The sequence below is a fragment of the Bactrocera latifrons genome, unplaced genomic scaffold (assembly GCF_001853355.1).
Source record: "Bactrocera latifrons isolate USDA-ARS-PBARC rearing strain unplaced genomic scaffold, ASM185335v1 scaffold_186, whole genome shotgun sequence".
Classification (NCBI taxonomy): Eukaryota; Metazoa; Arthropoda; class Insecta; order Diptera; family Tephritidae; genus Bactrocera; species Bactrocera latifrons.
The window spans coordinates 379,752-398,354 of NW_017535363.1; the positions used below are offsets into that span (position 1 = coordinate 379,752).

Sequence of the window (18,603 nt, forward strand, 5' to 3'; positions counted from 1 at the left end):
AACACCTTTTTTGGGAAAGATATTATAGAATTATTGTTTTTGAGTTGAGAAAGCTTTGTGAAACTCCCCTTAATTAGTGCTTTTTATAGTTTCTGGAGCTTTTGTCACAAGAATATCTTCGTTTTTATACACTAAAAAAAAAGCACTGTGAGTATGGCACGAATTTTTCAACACCCTGAAGGAAACGCAGGGTTTCCTATAATATATAATTGTATATATGTGTCCGGCTGAATCGATTTAGCCATGCTGGTTTTTTGTATATACTAGACTACTCAGTTTTCGAGATATCGTTCTGAAAATTTTCACACATTTTTTTCTTGCTAAAAACCTGCTTTTTCGTCGGAACCGCCCCTATAGCACATAGCTGCCCTACAAACTTAGCCATCGGAACCACATGCTTGTATGGAAAAAAATTTTATTTGACAAGATATCTTCATGAGCTTTTAATTTGGGAAACATTTTCCGAAAGGATTCATATAATCTCTGAAATTGTTCAAATATATACCAATATATCATGTACTGCCATACAAACTGTCCGCTCAAAATCAAGTGCTTGTACGGAAAACTTTTTTATTTGTTGAGATATCTACCCGAGATTTCACATGGTTTATTGTCCAGGAATAAGGTACAGTCTCCGAAGAAATTATTCCTGTCGGACCGCCATTTGATATAGCTGTCATACAAACTGTACGATCAAACTCAAGTCCTTATGTGGAAAACTTTTTTATTTGACGAAATTTGGCTGTAGCCTTGTTCTCCCAATCTATGATACAAATCGGATCACTACTTCATATAGCTGACATTCAAAGTGAGAAATTCAACCGCAAAGCCTATTATGAACAAACCTAACAGGAACCATAGTTATCAATTTTTAATTTTTCAAATTTAGTCAAAAATTTTTTCAGTGTATTTTGGTGTTCGTTAGAGTGCGGCACTTTGCGTGTTACTTGCTTATTTGCCACACTGCAATAATTGTATTGACAGTATTATGACGGTTTTAAATTGCATTGCTTATATGTTTGTTTGTTTGCCAAATGAATTTCTGGAAAACGAGCTGGTTCAAGATTTTAACGGCAGCAAGATGACGTTAAATTAAAGCGAGTCACATAATAATTAATTTTTTTAATGAACAGTGATTCCAGAGTTATAAGATATACTTTCATAAGTAGAAAAAATAGTACACTTTTTTTTTGAAGAATAATAATTTTTAAGTATATAAAAAGTTTTCTTTAATCAAAAATAAGTCGAAATTTTATAACTTATTTTACAACTGAATCTTAAGACAGATGGCGCAGCTGAGAAAACTGATATATGGAGCAGCTTAGAAAGTATCGGAGCTCTCTTTAAATGCGAAGAGCTCAAAGAATAGTCTCGAAGCGAAGGTTCGACTCTAAGTGGCGCTGAACTCTTAAACTCCAGGCTGTGAAAACTAGCTGTGCTAATCTTGATTTCAAATTTAAGTAGCATAGTGTGATAAAGAACCATGATAAAGCCTTCAATATCTCGTTTCAAAGTTCGGTGACATAAATTTCAATAAATCTCATGTGATTTCTAACCTAGTAGGTCGAATTCAGGGTAAGGTTTAAAGTCGCGAAAGGAAAAACAAATAGTTTCAGATCGAAAAATATCATGTTTCTAGTGCAGTTTAACTTTTTTCAATGAGAGTTCGTTCTTTATATTCCTACAATCGAATAAAGTTATGTGATGCCGATAGCATCGAATTTCGCTGAAAGCATGAATGGAATGAAGTCAATTCAGTATTTCACACAACTTTTCCTGGCGATTCTTTTACAGCTCCCACAAAAATGCAGTGAAGGTATTGAAGAGTTAAGACGACTCGTTGAGGTTTGAGCTAATTGATCTTATATACAAACTCGAGTTTTAAGTTTCGTTTTTACGAGAAAAGATTGTACAAATAATCAAATTTTATATAACAAAATGGTTAACTAAGTTTCTCAAAGTGTATGTTGCTAATGAAAATTAATAATTTTTTTTCCTTACGCAATTGCATATCTGGCTAGAGATCGCCTGCACAAAAGTTAGTTTTACAGCAGAGCTCAGGGCTGGTTGCTAAAAATAACTTCAAAGTTGCAGCGCCATAAATTTAAAATTACAACAACAACCACTCACATTTAAATAAATGCTCAAGTATGTTCTTCAGCTCAAGACAATTCTAGTTAATTGCGGTGCATTCCAAAGAAAATATGCACCGAATGCAACGCTGTGTGTTGTTGGGTGCTCATTTATAATTAAATGTATTATGGCAATAAAAAAAAATAGTTCTTTTCTTAAACTTAAGGGTATTTTTATTTTTTTATTTCCAGGAAAAGAGGTGTATATAGTCAGCATCAAACGTTTGGGATCATGAAATATGTGAATAAGTCTGGTGCCTGAAAAATGGATATTATTTTACTTCAAAAATTCGTTCGAAAACATATTTTTAGGGAGACTTTCGTCACAGTTATAGTCAAACGCAATCATTAAACTGAATAACTTTAGACAAATGAGAAAGTAGAAGGATGTATGAGTTCCTTAAGGTCGGTGTTCTGATAACCTTTTGCTGACGAAAGTGGCACACCTAGAGTGACAGCCGAATAAATTGTGAATTTTTAGAATAAAAAAAAAATTATTTGTCAATTGTTTTAAAAATTTAAGCTTGTTTATACATTTTAAGAATACATAGTAAAATTCTTGAGAAAAATTCTTGAGTTGAAAAAATATTGTTACAAAAAAAAATCGGAAAAAGGTAAAAACTTGACTAACCGAATTTTAGCATTTTACAGTATAGGTTTTCCACTTAAGTGCAAAATATTTTAAAAATATTTTTTTTTTCATAATATAGGGTGATCCATTTCGAGGTTCCCTACTTGTTTAAAGAAAAAACACAGAATCTTCAAATTTAATAGGAAATATCTATTATTACTTGAAAGAACATTCTTTGGCATTTGTTTTTCGAAGATCATCTGCCACGGAGCCGTCTCAGATGGTCCATCCGTTGAGTATAAAATCACATTTCGATTAGTAATTGTCCTTAAAAACTTCTGCGATCTGAGAGAATTAATGCCGTCTTGTTGAAACCAAATGTCGTCGAGATCACGAGGCTTAATTTCAGGTTTCAAAAAGTCGGTTATCATGGCGCGATAATGGTCGCCATGGAGGGTTACGTTCTCGCCGGCACATTTTTTGCAGAATTACGGACCGTTGATTCCACCGGCTCACAAAGCACACCAAACCGCTGTTTTTTCTGTATGAAATAGCAGCTCTTGAATCTCTTCAGGTTACTCTACGTCCTAAATATAGCAATTTTTCCTGTTTACATACGCATTGAGCCAGGAATGGGCCTCATCGCTGAATAAAATTTGGAACGAAAATGTTGGATCTTCTTGGAACTTTTCAAGAACCCATAGAGCGAAGCGTAGTCGCTTGTGAAGGTCTAGCGGAAAGCACCATGAGAATTAGAAAAAAAAAAATCTTTCTTTGATTTGTCCTTGGTTTATCCAATATATAAGTCAATGTCTGGAATATCGGTCTATTTGACACCATATATAAATTACATTTCTCTAAAGATCTGAAAATCTCCAAAAACTGACAGCACTGCCTAAAAAAGCAGTCCAACCTTTTAAAGTGAATCAACAAATTGGCTTGTTGCACTTGTGGACCCCAAAAGCAGTTTAAGCAAGCAAGTAGGAAAAGCCATATCAGTGGCAACACAAAAATATTAACCGAAAATAATCAACATAAATTATAGAAGCAGTTAAATTTCACGCACACACACATATGTACATTCACCAATATACAGCAAGTTGCAAGTAATGTCGCCTGCCACAAACTTGTGCGCGCGCATGGCTTGAGAAACTATTGTGGGGGATATACTCACAATAAAAACTACAACAAAAATACCAAAAACAGAAAAACGAAAATAACAACAAAGCGGCAAATGTGTTGCATGTGCCTCACGAGCGATGCGGCAGCGATTGCAAAATGCGCGAGATTTTCCACAGCGGATAACGGTAGTGCAACAAATGGACGTTATAAATTTCGGTGCGCGGATGCACAAATGTCCATTTATAATATGTGGGTGTGTGTGTGTGTGTGAAGTAAAGTCTACAGTATTGCAGGCTGGCAGCGTTTGGTCATAACCACGAATCAACGATGAGGGTCACAGTTCAATGGAGCTCAATTAAATGCGAGTTTGCAGCGGGCGATGCAACAGTCGAACAGTGGCGGCAGCAGCAATTGGCGCAGTGGTAGTGGTACGCATAAAGTTTTTGTTGTACCAGCAAATTTAGCACCATTGTTGTTGTTGTTGTTTTCACTATAGATATTATTGTCGTTTTTCTTATAGTTGCAGCAAACCGTTATTGTTGTTTTATTGCCGTTATTAATATAACTGTTCATTTTCATGATTGTTATTGTTATTAACACTATAATATATTTTACAATCTATATATATTTTTATATGTAGTTACATATGTATATCCATATGTACATATGTATGTACATATGTGTGCATGTTGCATATAGTATGTGGCATTCCGCCCGCAGACCTTTCACTCGGCCGCACTATGCTCATAAATCTTGTGACACTCCTCCAGGGTGACAGGGCATCACTTGACTGCCTGTTGCATGGTAAATGCAATATACAACACTTTGAGGCATATATACGAGTATTAGGATGGGTCAAAATACAGTTTAAATTTTTGTTCTATTTAATTTTTTTTTGGTTTGCTGGAAAATTTTGTACGCTTTGGGATATATACATATTTATGCAAATATTAGGGTGGGCCAAAATTTGTATTTCATTTGCAAAAAAACTTTTAATTTTCTTGCTTTATTTAATTTTTTGTTTGCTTTGAAATATCGTACATTTTGAAGATTTACATATACGAATATTAGGGTAGGCCGAAATTGTTATTTTATTTTTTCAAAAACTTTTATTTTTTATCTTAAAATGATTTTGTTTGTTGGAAATTATTGTACAATTTGAGGTATACATACGACCATTAAGGTGGGTCTAAATTTTTACTTTATTTTCAAAACTACTTGTAATTTTCTTGTTTTAGTATTATTATTATTTTTTTTGGCTTGGAAGTTTTGGACATTTTGATAGATACATACATATGTATATACGGATATTAAAGGGGAGTCAAAACCTTTATTTTATTTTCAAAAAAACTTTTAATTTTCTTGTTTTATTTTAAATATTTTTTATTTGCATTGCATTGTATACTTTTTAGGATATATATGAATATTAGAGTGGGCCAATTTGAAGTGTTTAAATTTAAGTGTTTGCTTCCAAATGTTGTTTGAATAGCACTTAATTATTTTACTAACAGACGACACATTGTAATTTTCTGATACACCATACTGGAATATTAATAATTTTGTTTCTAAAATTATTCTTATAGAGAATTCGATGATTTACAAATAAGGCTTAGTAAGAGTCATTGCAAAGTGGACTCGTCAAAAGTTATTGAAGGCTAAGGTAAAACCAAAAACCATAAAATATAATTTTAACAAATTTTCTATATTTTTGCATAAAATTTTTGCATCAAATTCGAAATTTTTATTTGAAAAATTCTTAGCAAATATCAGCGAGTACATAAAAAAATAATGAAGTTTTTCCAATATAAAAAAGAGTTATTTTCCCGGAAACAAACAAACAATGCGAACCTTTAAAAATTATTTTTAAGAGCTCAAACTTTACTAGCATTTGTTTGTCCTTTGATACAATATTTTCACGTTGGCAAAGAAAAATTTAAAAAACAAATCCCAACCCCCCTAATATATGTATACAAATATAAAAAAAAAAACTTACCCATCCTAGTATACATATGTATGTATATGTAAACCAGAATATTTTTTTTTGTAATTTTTTTGTTATTTTCATGGTATCTAAGAAAAATTTTAAGCAAAATAAGCTTCCCCCCTACTATTAAAATATTAAAAAAAAATTTACCCACCCTAATTTATAAACCAGACATTTTTTTACAATTTCGGACGATATTTTTGGGGCATCAAAGAAAATTTTTAAACAAAAAATGTCCCCCACCCTAATAAAAAAATATATATAAAATTACCCACCCTAATATATAAAGATAAATCTATGTAAGTATATAAACAATATGTGGACTTTTGAGTGATACTGCAGTGCATTTGAAATATTAAACTTTGTAATGCAGTGTAAATATCATGAGAGTTGCTATGAGTACACACATATACATATGTGTATGTATAAATGTGTCCATTTCTTGTGATTTAATACCATTGTGGCTGCACTCATTGAAATGAAAATACACTCGCGCAAACTTATAAATGTAGACACAAATGTATACTTGGAGAAGCACTTTCATGAAAATATATATGTGGGTGCGTACGTATAGTAAGTGTTGTTGCAATAAATCATTTCTAAATTTTCTCATCTCTTAATTGCTATCACACTTGAAAATCTGGCTTAATTAAACAATTATATTGTATTTGTAATTGTATTTGAATGTAATCTAATAGTAATAAATATAAATTTGTAACAATCAATTATTTACAGTTAATTCATTGGTTTTTCTCAGAAAACGAAAAGTGGTTTTAGCAATTAAAGGATTGATCTCACAGACAACTATAAAACTGACGATAAACTTGGTGGCAGAAGATGATGATTTTTTAGATTTCGATTGAGAGGGCTGTATAGGCTGGGCACTCGGTCAATGAGTGAGATATATAAATGAAAATCAGAGATAATCCTTTTTTGACACTGGCCTTCCTTCCCATATACCCATCACAACGATTTCGAACTCTCAGGTAACTTTATACCGCATATATCGGCCATCTCAATGAAAATTACAGAACATCTTTGCCTAAATATAGGTGCCTAAAATAGATAATCATGATCAGGATTGAGCATACAGCTGATTGTACTCCTGTTCTCACAAGCCTTTTGTCGGATAAGCCAGTCAATGAATGTATATTCAATCTGATTTCTCACTTTTTTCGAAAAAAATTAATTATCTTCAGTTTAGGTGTGTGTCTTCGCTAGAATGATTTACTGAACATCTAAATGTAGGCAATATGTTTATTATTTTAAACAATTCACATGTCAATATGATTATTTTAGAGATTTTTGTGAATTTTCGAATATAGCTTATTTCGATAATTGAAAAAATTTAAACAGAAACAGTTCTAGTAACAATTCAAAACCGTATAAAAAATTTTTTTTAATTATAAATTTAATTTTAAAATTTTTTTATGATGCTTAAAAATAATTTAATTACAAAGAATTTCAATTAAGAAAGATTAATTATAATCAAATATTTTTTTATTTTCGCTTCTTCAGATACCAGCTAATCTTGAAATGAAGTTTTCATGTTTTTTAACAAAATTACAACCAAAAAATTTCTATCCCTATGTTGCACGTTAATTAATGATTTTTTATGCCTTCCGGTGACTCTCCCCAGACACCCTGTTGCATGCAAAACTCAAGTGTTGAAGTTCATTGTTAATTCACCAGCATTGCATTGTTGCTTGTATTTATAAATTTAAATATATGTAATGTTGTTGCTGCCGCTTTATTGGATCGTTTAAATTTCCTGCCTCTCTCCCACTTACACACGCGCACACATTTTCTCATCACTTATTGAATTTACCTCCCATAAGTCGGTCCAGCTGAAAAATTCGGATGTTGACTTTTATGACTTTGACAGCATTTAGGGTCAACAGCGGCAAATTGGTCAAGTGACTGCAATGCATACCCGCATATAAATAACTACTAATGCATATACATGCATACATACAGACATACACATGCATAAATGTGATATTTTGTATGCATTCAGAATCCATTAAGAATTATATGGATATGCGCTCGAAATGCGAGATTATGTGCGGCGTTCTTGTGCTGTATGTGTATGTGAGTGCCGTTAATAGTATTAATGTGTGCATATACATATGTATACTGAATACATTAGTGACACATTTGTGTAAATAAATAAAAATATATAAAAAGTGTAATTGCCACTATAATCGCCTGATTGTTCGCTCCTACCAGCATATATATTTGTGTATGAAAAAAGTTATTTTTTAACCTTACAAGTTCACTGACCTTAAATCCCGTAATTATGTGACAAACTTATGTAATTAACTCCTCATTTACGCGCTAAAATGGGGAAACGCTTTTAGGGTTCATCACTGTTAACCGACATGTATAGAGGAGGCAATATACCTAGGCGACCGATGCACAGAAGCATTTTTTCTATAGGAAGAAATTGGGATGCTATATATATTTTATAAAGTTCCGGTATAAAAAATAATTAATTTGTATTAATTTTTGTAAAATATTTAATATCTAAATCTACACTCGGGAGAAATTTACTTCTCCTATCTACAGTTTTACAAAGACTACACTAACTAAAACTACTGGTTTTCCTAATATGTTTCAAAAATAAACTAGAATTCCCGTAGAACTCATATATGTACTAAGTAAGTAATACTTACTTATCAATAATACTTACTATATCACATAATAAATTTTATTGTCAAACAGAAACCTTCCAAAAGACCATACAAATTTATTAATTGCCTACATTTAGGTGCTCAGTAAGTAATTATAGCGAAGACACATGCCTAAAATAACATTATTAATTTTTCGTTGGTGTAATGTATGAATTTCGATGCAAATATAGCCAGTAAACGAGTTGAAACATTTTCGAAAAAATTATTGAGAAGCCTTAAAAATATAACTTTAATATTCTTTCAATGAAAAAAACTCCATTTAACAATTTTCAACATTATTTTCCAAATCATAAAGTAATTATAGCCTACCTGAAAAGATATATATATATATTTTTTTTTAGCTCATCTCGTATATAATTCCAGCATATAAAATAAATTTCATTGCTTCCATTAACTACCTTCAAACTTTGTTCTATTAACCACTAATAATTGATATTTATGTACAAAATTTTAGGAAATTATTTAATATGTTAAAAATACCTTTAATAAATGCTTCGAATATAAAAATTATAGTATAAGCCTTTAAAAGCCTTCTGAATTTCATTTTCCATGAATATTGAAAAAGCTGAAAGGAAACTGCCAAAAGACATACAAATCTATCAACAGCTTGAAATAAAATAATGCGTTGCCTACCTTTAGGTGCTCAATAAATAGTTCTAGCTAAGACTCATACCTAAAGTGATGACAATTAATATTTTTTTATGTTTTTGTAATAGATGGTAATAGGTAGAGCATGATTTCGTTGCAAATATGGCGCAAAAATGAGAAGTTTTAAAACATTTTCGAGCATATGAGTAAAGAAGCTTCCAAAAAATATAACTTAAATATAAAGATGCAGAAAATTAAAATAACTTTAATTAGAATATGCATAAAAAAGTAGATCAAACGAGTGCTTTTAAAAAAGTATGACAAACTCCAAAAGAAACCCACTCTTCAAGTCAACCAACTGCTTAAAGAAAAGAATTTTTTGATAAAATTTGGGTGCTCAGCGAAGACACTTACTTAAAAAGATGGCAATTAATTATTTATTGTAGGTTTAAGTGGCAGAATATAATTTCGATGCGAACATTGTGTAAATAAGAGAAATTTTAAAATATTTTCGATGAGATGACTAAAAGAGCTTTAAACATATATATTCAATATATAGGGAGACACAATATTCAAAGTTAAAAAATTTTTTTTTTTAAAGTATAATAAATTATTTCCAAAGATTGTTTAGCTTGGAAACAGTAAAATAATACAAGAATCGTTTTTACAATTTTCAATTCAAATATTTTAAATAAAAAATTATATTAATTAATTGAAAAATTCGCTTCATTCGAAGCAGTAGTTTATGAAGAAAAGTAGTTTATGTATCTTAAAAAATCCCCCCCAAAAAAATCGCAATTTTACAGGCCTAACATAAATTGTAACTAGGTGGCTCACTTCAGTGAAGTATTCTATAGAAAGATCTTGCAAAGCAAATTCATTAAATCACACACATCCGCGATAATAAAATGTATGCTTGAAAAGTGTGTCCTCTTAACCCAAGCTCCAGTGCCAACTAAATGTCAGCGTGACAGCAACAAAAAAACACAAATACTAAAAGAATGTTGAACATAATTTTGGAGCTGCCAGCGCACATCAGCCGCCAACCAAGTCCCCGTCCACCAAGCAAAGAATGCTTTCCCCACAAAAATCCTCGCCAACTCCCTTTTGTGTCTGTTTCACTGCCAAACAACTGTTTTTTATACAAAAGTTTGGGGTATCTGGATTGTGTGAACGCGAGTAATTATCATTACAGTTAATCAATTGAATTCTTACAGCGACCGCAGACAAATTGCTTGGCCGACCGCAACACGAACATGCAATGTACGACTAAACGGCGACTTAAAGTGCAACACAATTGTCTGGCATACAGCATAGAGCTTGCAACGGCGAGCTTGCCCCCCGACAACACCAACGCCTAGTGTTGTAAGAGATTTATCTGCGGCAGCCATTGTTTATCAGCGCCAACCAACTAACCGAAAAAGGAAAGCAGCAAGCAGCGATCAACAAAAGAAAGTCACGAATTTCGGTTTTGTGTTCTCAAACGCAGAGTTGCAACGAACTTTCTTTTTTTCAATTTTTCATTCACTTCTTTTTTTTTAGTTTTTTGTGTTTTGGCGAATTTCTTGCGGTTCCCATGACTGCTGCCATTGTATTTTTAGTTATTCATGTGTCGGTATGTATTTTTACCAGAGTGCCTCTATGGAGTTATGAGTGTGTTTCTTTGTTTTTTTTTTTTTTTTCATTCACAAATTGCTCGGTAAATTATGTGTTTATATACTTAATAAGCTTGCCACAATCATTATATGAAAAAGTCGTCTGTTCGTTCTCTTGTGTATTGCTACATTGCCTTCCATTTCATATTTTTATCGAAATTCATGTGGGTGCAGTAGAAAATTTTACATGTGGGCATAAGAGACCATAAATTTTTTTTTCATTTTAGTTTTTTTTTTTTTTTTTTTTTTTTTTTTTTTATTGTGAACTTGCCAGAAGAAAAATGGCGAGGACATTCAAAATAAAGCAGCAATATTCAAAAGTGCCTGCCACAAGCAATGAAATTGTATTCAGTGAGATAAGTTAATAATAAGCATACAGCAGTGGACATAAATATGTGAACAGTGTTGGCGTTAAGAAAATAAAATACTTTCTGTTGTAGTGAGTTTCGCATAAGATATTTATTTTCTTTCTGAGTATACTTATATGTCATATACTGATTTCGTACTAGGTGCCTTTTCTTGCTAGCTCATCAGCTTTACAATTTCGTGCGATTCCGCTGAGGCGTGACAGCCATACCAGTACTATCACAAAGGCACTCGATGCTATTGATAGCAAGCTTAAGCGCTCTTTGACCTGAAACGCACTGTTAATGAGTTCAAGGCTGATATCGTCGAGGAAGTCTGAAACTAGAGTTGATAGAGAGCTACTGACAGTAAACTCCTCCACCAGGCTTTGACCCGTCCGGGAAGAAGCTCTCTGCTCCTCTTCTCCCACAGCTTCTTCACACCAACATACAGTGCTAGACACAACTCTCTCGCAGGTATATGGGTAGAGAATTAGCCGCCAGAGTTCGATATGGCAACTCCATGATCCAAATAATCGGATATGAAGTCAAAGTGAGTGAGAGTTTTATGTTTGTTCAGACCGTGTTGTTAAAAAAAAAAAAAAATAATAATAATAATAATAATAACAATATAATAAATACAAAATACTACCAATAATGAATGAAATAGCAAGGCAGGTTGCCTGTACATACTATACCCTATGCTTCGCTTACACACATTCTTAGCAAAAACTAATATTTTTCTCCATCCAAACCTTGAGAATAATTTCAAAAAATATTTTTTTTCCTACCAAAATCTGTAATCACAAATTTCAAGCCCACCACTGTACTTTTATCCTACGAGATGCTTGATAACACAAGAAATATCTCACTGGCAACATCTTCCTCAGCAGTTTAACAGACAAATGGCAAGCAGTTAAATCCACTAGACTGGCAGTCAGTCAGCCCGACTTCTACTACTTATGCACTTTACCGTTATTTTCGGATTACTGATTGCAATAACTGCAAAAGCAACTATGTTTCTACGAAATGCAAGCAAATTCAACAACCGCAAAGGCTTGGAATACGCTAAAGGAAAAAAGTAGAAAAGCATGAAGCAAAGCAAAGTAAGTGAATGTTATGTTTGTAGTCCACTTACGGTTTCTTATAACTGTTTATAAATATGTTTCTACTTAGCAGCGCTGTCTCTTTGCTGAGCCATATTCGTGTTAACCATATGCTTGAATTTCCCTAATCTAACTATTTTCCCCACATTATTCGTCACGTACACTTCTACTTTCAATTTTCCGCCTTCCTATTGACTCAACCTCTGTTTTTTTAGACACGACTTTTCTTTGAAATTATGTTTGTTTATCAATAGCACTATTCTCTAGAAGAAATTCATTTCTCTCCTTATGCTATTTTAGTCAATTAAGTGCTTGTCTGTCCATTCACTTGTGGAAATTATGTCGATTATTCATCGAGTTCTAATATCCGCCGTGTATGAGTGGGCACTACGAGCGCTGGAATCGTTGCCTTAGGCACGTACACGAACCTTCTACACGTTTCACTTGCGCTACTGTCTTGTTGACTGTCCGACTTGTCACGGTAGATTTTGAATTATTATTATTTTTTTTTTGGAAAAGGGAAAATGCTACTCTATCCATAATTATAATTCAACAATGGGTTAAGTAGCGAGAATGTTCGTGTAATTATGCCCTTATAATAATAACTTTCAGAATGAATGAGTGCTATAAAGTGTTTTGAAGCTTGCGCAGTAAAATAAATTATAATTTAGCTTCTTCAGGTATAACCTTTGCTTGTTGGAAAATCACAATTTTATGGGTTTTTTTAGTTTTCATTAATTTATGGAGCAAAATATACAGTTCTAGTCATAGCAATAAGACCTAAGTTATATTGAAGACTATGAAAATTAACACTGAGCAATTGTTTAATGAAGATTAGAAAGTTTCATGATTTAAAGTCACTGAATCTTAAAGAGAGAGCTATAGCGAACTTTTCGAGTCCCGAAAATTCAAAATTGATTTCCAACATGCCTCTTTTCTATAAAACAAAACAAAAAAAAAAAAAATATTGGAATATTTTAGCATAAAATATTTTGCATAAAAATTCTTCAGGATCTCAAAATCCCGAAAATACCATCCCGCAATTAAAATACATTACATAGTTGGCTATTTTCCACAAAAATAATTTTAAAAAGTGTAGCATAAAATATTTTGAATAAAATTTTTTTCTGGATCCAGGTTACCGAAAATACGATCCCTAAATTTCGGGTTTCTATAAACAGCGTGTATGTTAAAATTTGTACCAAAGGAGCATGGAACTTTGCAAATAAATTTTAGGACATAGTTGCCTATTTTTTATTAAAAAAACTAAATTTTTAATAAAAATTCCTCGGGATCCCGAAATTGCGAAAATCAAAGATTTAAGATACAGTTGCCTATCTTCCATAAAACACAAAATTTAGTTAGTAAATTTAATAAAATATTTTCGGGGTCACGAAATACCGAAAGTTAAAGTTTTATAACACAGTTGCTTACATATATATGTTCCATAAAACACAAAAAATAATTAGTGAAATTAATAAAAATTCTTCGGAATACCGAAATCTCGAAAATTAAAGATTTAATACACAGTTGCCTATCTTCCATAAACACAAAAATTGGTAAGATTAGTAAAAAAATTTCGGGATCCAAAATCTGAAAAATTAATGAATTAATAGTCAGTTGCTTATCTTCCATAAAATACAAAAATTTATTAATGAAATTAATCAAAAATTTTCGAGGTCTCAAAATCCCGAAATTGTGATCCCGAAATTTCGGGATTTTCAAAAACCTTGCTTGAGTTAAACCTGCTATGAAAATTAACAAAAAAAAAAATTATTTTAAAGCAAAATATTGGCACTTGTGCTAAACGAGTAATCGAATTGCGTGTACACACACGTTGGTTGTATTTACATTGCAGACATATTTTACAGTAATAAATTTCCAGCACCGACACATGCGCGTACATATTTCGTCTAACAGTGATTTATCAACGTTCAGTAATCTGAGAAGCCCATTAATAACAGTTTTTCCACAACCCCTAATCATAGGGAAGTGCATTACAAGGCGCAAATTGGCAAACGCAAGAAACCCGGACAACATGAGAAACCACAATAACAACAAAAATAACAAAAACAATGGCAGATAACAAACCACAAGCGCCTTTTAATTAAATTAACAACACTTCCATTTTTGCAATGCCTTCAGTTTCTTAATTCGATTTTTTTTTTGTTGTTTTTGCTTTACACTGCAATTTTCATTTAAATACTTTTATATGCATGTAACGTAAAGCCAAAAACAATGCGGGCACTCAAAACTGCATTGGCAGCGATTTTATTTTCATTCTTATCGCGATCGACGCCAACTAGGCGCTTGCGGATTTTCGCCGGCGCTTTGCATTCAATGTGCCGCCTCCAAAGTAATCAATAAATGATTGTTGTTTGTTTTTGTTGTGTTCATATAACGCTTTGTGTTAGCTACTGTTTCCAATAGCTGCGAGCGCGCAGTGGCAAATTGAATTTTTATTTTTTTTTTTGCCGGCGAACCTTTGTGTGTCAAATAAATTAATCAGACAGCGAATCGGCCGAGCAGCTGACCAGGCGAGCCGCCAAGCCGYCGGCCGGTTTGTTGGCCATTGCGCTGCGGCTGTTCGGTAATGAATTTGCGCACCAAAACAAATGCCACAATTCACGTTGCAATGTGACACCGTCGTTTACGATTGAGCGTTTAAAAAGTTTGTGTAGCTGTCGTCGCTGACATTCTGTTGATATTGCACTCGTGTCATGTGGCAATGCGAATCACGTACGTTCGAAAATGTCTGGTTTTTTTTTGCATAAAATCAAGAAATTAATACAGTTCATGTGTGTATTTAAATTTTTGTATGCCAATTTTTGTAAAATGAATGTAAGCGAGGCCGCGGCAGGTTGACTTTGAAATTGGCAGGGAAAAAAATAAATTAAAAATTTGAACGTCGTATATCAACGAGAAATGAGCTTATTTATACATGAGTACATAAAAAGAAATCAGAGAAACTCGTTTAGAGTATATTGCAAGCAAATTGGAAATGAAATACAAACTGTTCCCACTAGTAACACTTATTTTTACAAAATTTTAGTACAATATAACAATCGCAAAAACTCATTTGGAGCAAATTTCAGACAAAACGCAAACAAAAACCAATCTGTTCTCACAAGCAACAAATACTATTTTTGACGAAAGTTCAACGGATCATGACACTTAAATTGTCAATAATAAGTTTTTCATTTATACCCAACAAAAAACTGTTACCAGTCCAAATACTGTGAGGCATTGAAACTGTCTTAAATAAATTTGTATCAGCGAAAAATGTACATATGTGCGTATATATGTTAACTTAAAAATCCATTTGGAGCATGTATCAAACAAATTGCAAACCAAATACAAACTGTTGCGACTAGTAACACTTATAACTTGTTACAAAATTACAGCGTATAATGATTATATGCATTTTTATAGCCCTTTAAATAACTCAACTTAATTACTACCGTTGCTGTACAACTCAGGCATCTATATGTATGTATGTATGTACATATGTACATATATACCTGTGCAAATGTATCCACTTTATAGCTTTTTGCTTCGACTTTGGTTTGCACTTAGCTGTAATTTATTTTCGTTTTTATATGAAAATTAATGTAACTATTCTAAGTTAGTAAAAATGCAAAAAAAAATTTTTTTGATATAGTTCTTAATTAGATTTTAGTTAACCACCAAGTTATAGAAAGATAAACGCTTTTAGAAGTTACAAAACCTTCATTAGCACTTAGCTATGATTTTTCATCGCTTTTATATACGAAATTTGAAAACAAGTGATACTCAAAAACTGTTCCCATATAGTTTTGAAAACTGTTCCCATGCATTAAAATCTTTCCATTCAGCAAAATCTTACTTATACTACTTTAGTTGTTTATATTTGTTAAAAAAATCTCTTCCCAGCAGCGCAAACGCAAAAATTTGTAATTTTCTTTGCTCACCTATCAAAGCAATAAAAGCACTTTACTGCCAAGTGTTGACTACTCACAACACTTAATTGCTAACATTAAGCTGCTTTTAGCTAATATTAAGCTGCTCTTAAATACTCAACGAAGGAACAGTTTTTAGTTTATTTTCACAGTTATTGCGGTTCATTAAAATTCTCAATAGTTGCGCAGCAAAGCCGTTTCTGTTTCACGGCAACTCAACGCTGTACAGCAACAACATGTTTTCGCCGTGCATTCCGCAAAATTGAATGTTGCAAGAGTTGAGTAATTGCGCGTTGTGATTTAATTAACAAAAAAATAACGGCAAAATATTAGCAACTAAAAGCAACAAAAATTAATAAAAAATGCTTACAGAGGAAAGATTTTAAAAGCGAAAGCAAAGGCAAAAATGTACAAAAAATTAAAAAAAAAAATACTCGTAATAAAATTCTGCATGTGTGTACAAGTGTGTATGCATGTGTTTATGCCTTTGTGTTGGTGTGCTTTTTTATATGCAATTAACAAGCTTGCAAATTACGGCCGCTCGATAACGAGCACTCAATTGATTTTTACATGCCACTAAACGTGACCAAGTGAGGCACAAAGACAGCCAGCCAGCAACAAAGCGCTAATAAATGCATGCGAATGTTTGCAGCGACGAGCGTGTTTGATCACTCACATGTATCGCCGATCAAATCGCTTTTAAGTGCAATGCAATCAGGCTGGTCAGTTGCCTTTCGTTACGCATTAAATCGATGTGGCACTAAAATTGACAGCAATCAAATCAATGTGAGACATTTGCTTCACACACACACACTCTCATGCTTAATTAGTGCTAATCGCTACTTAAACTGACACTTTGTTGTACAGTGTATCGATTGAGATTTGTTATTTAATTGAGTTCACGCCAGTTAATCATCATGCGGCAAGCCATGGAGACAACTGATTTGATTTATGCAGCAATGCGGTGTAATTGGTGGCAAGTGAATGTTTGGTGTTTGACTCTACTCTGTACTCTGAAATATGTAGATTTCGAGGAATGTAAAATGTACATATAATCGTGTGAGTAAGTCATATGCACTGCAGTTATACTGAATCTTTTAAATATATATCCTCATTTCATTCCCTACGTCGCAAATATGAGATTTTAAAATCAAATATTGCATACTTCCGGGCGTTCAAACCTTTAATCTGATTTACTGTGTTACAAAATGAGTATATACATATGTATAAAAGATAATGCGGTTTAAGTAAAGAACAATGAATAATATGCCATTACTACTACAACCAAAGATTTAAAACTTTATTTTTTATATAACATTTACTTAACTTTTACTTCAAAACAAAGTTTCAGAAGGCTTAGAAGGCTAAGAATTAAAAAGATAACAATCATAATTAGCAAGATATACTTTTATTTCGTTCTCACATAAAAAATTATAAAACAAGTCATACTTAAAAACTGTTCCCACCTGGGACTCAAAACTGTTCTCACACTCAAAAAACTTCGGTTTCATAAAATTTCGTTTAAGCTGCTTTAAATATTTTGTTAAGAAATCTTTTGCCACCCCCACCTTCTATTTTTTACACAATCATTAAAGAATTGTTGCTTCAAAATAACGTCGCATGAAGTGAAATCGCTTGGAGATTTAAATAACAATCGTATTAGGCAAATTTTAGTTTTACTTCGCTCTTATATTAAAAAATCTAAAACTAGTCATCATTGAAAACTGTTCTCATTCAGATGGATAAACTGTTCCCAGATCCTAAAACATTATAAAATACTCCACTTCATAAAAACTTGGTTTAAAATCACTTGATCGCTTCTCGGTTATTCAAAAATTTTTTACTAACCAGTCATCTTATGTTATACACAAATCGTCTTTTGATACCATCTAATAAAATTTGACTCGGACTGATTAACCTTAACCTACGTGCCTAAACAGAACCGTTAAAAACTTTTAATATTTGAAAATTTTTTTATGTCAGTCACTACAATATATATATATATATATTTTTTTCCTTTTTGGTTTCTTAAAGTGTTATAAATTCATTTCACTTATAGTATATAGTCTGCAACCTAACCCATATTACCTCTACCTGCTTCTATACATTTGACAGGCTATTCATTTTGCACTCACTAAATCACATCGTCTGCGAACCATTAAGGCATTACGTCACGTCCAATGTTGCACTCAATTAATTGTTGCCACCTGTGCCAAAGGCGATATTAATAATGGTGAGTGGTTGGCAAATGCCAATTTTTTAAATTTTTGCACTACTGACGGGTATGTGTATATTGTGTGTATGTACACTTGTGCTCACACAATTAAGCCACATAAACGTTATGGTGTACAAATTCATAAAAGTTKAATTTTATTGATAAATCGGAAAAAAAAGTTTCACAAAATTAAAAGAAAGTACTTAAACTTTATTGTACTTATAGTTTTTTAAAGGTAAATTTTAATGTAAAAGC

At 32.3% G+C, this 18,603-nt stretch overlaps 1 protein-coding gene across 5 annotated transcripts in view; it reads right to left on the bottom strand.

Annotated features, from left to right (window-relative positions):
• LOC108967392 (protein unzipped) overlaps window positions 1-18,603 on the bottom strand; it is a 106,175-nt gene that overhangs the window by 8,795 nt on the left and 78,777 nt on the right. Inside the window, exon 1 of one of the 5 annotated variants that reach the window (XM_018930773.1) lies at window positions 8,093-8,171. The exons of the other annotated variants lie outside the window; for them this stretch is intronic. The gene's annotated coding sequence lies outside the window, so the exon portion shown is untranslated. Of the gene's footprint in view, window positions 1-8,092; window positions 8,172-18,603 lie in introns of those variants that run through there. 5 annotated transcript variants of the gene reach the window in all.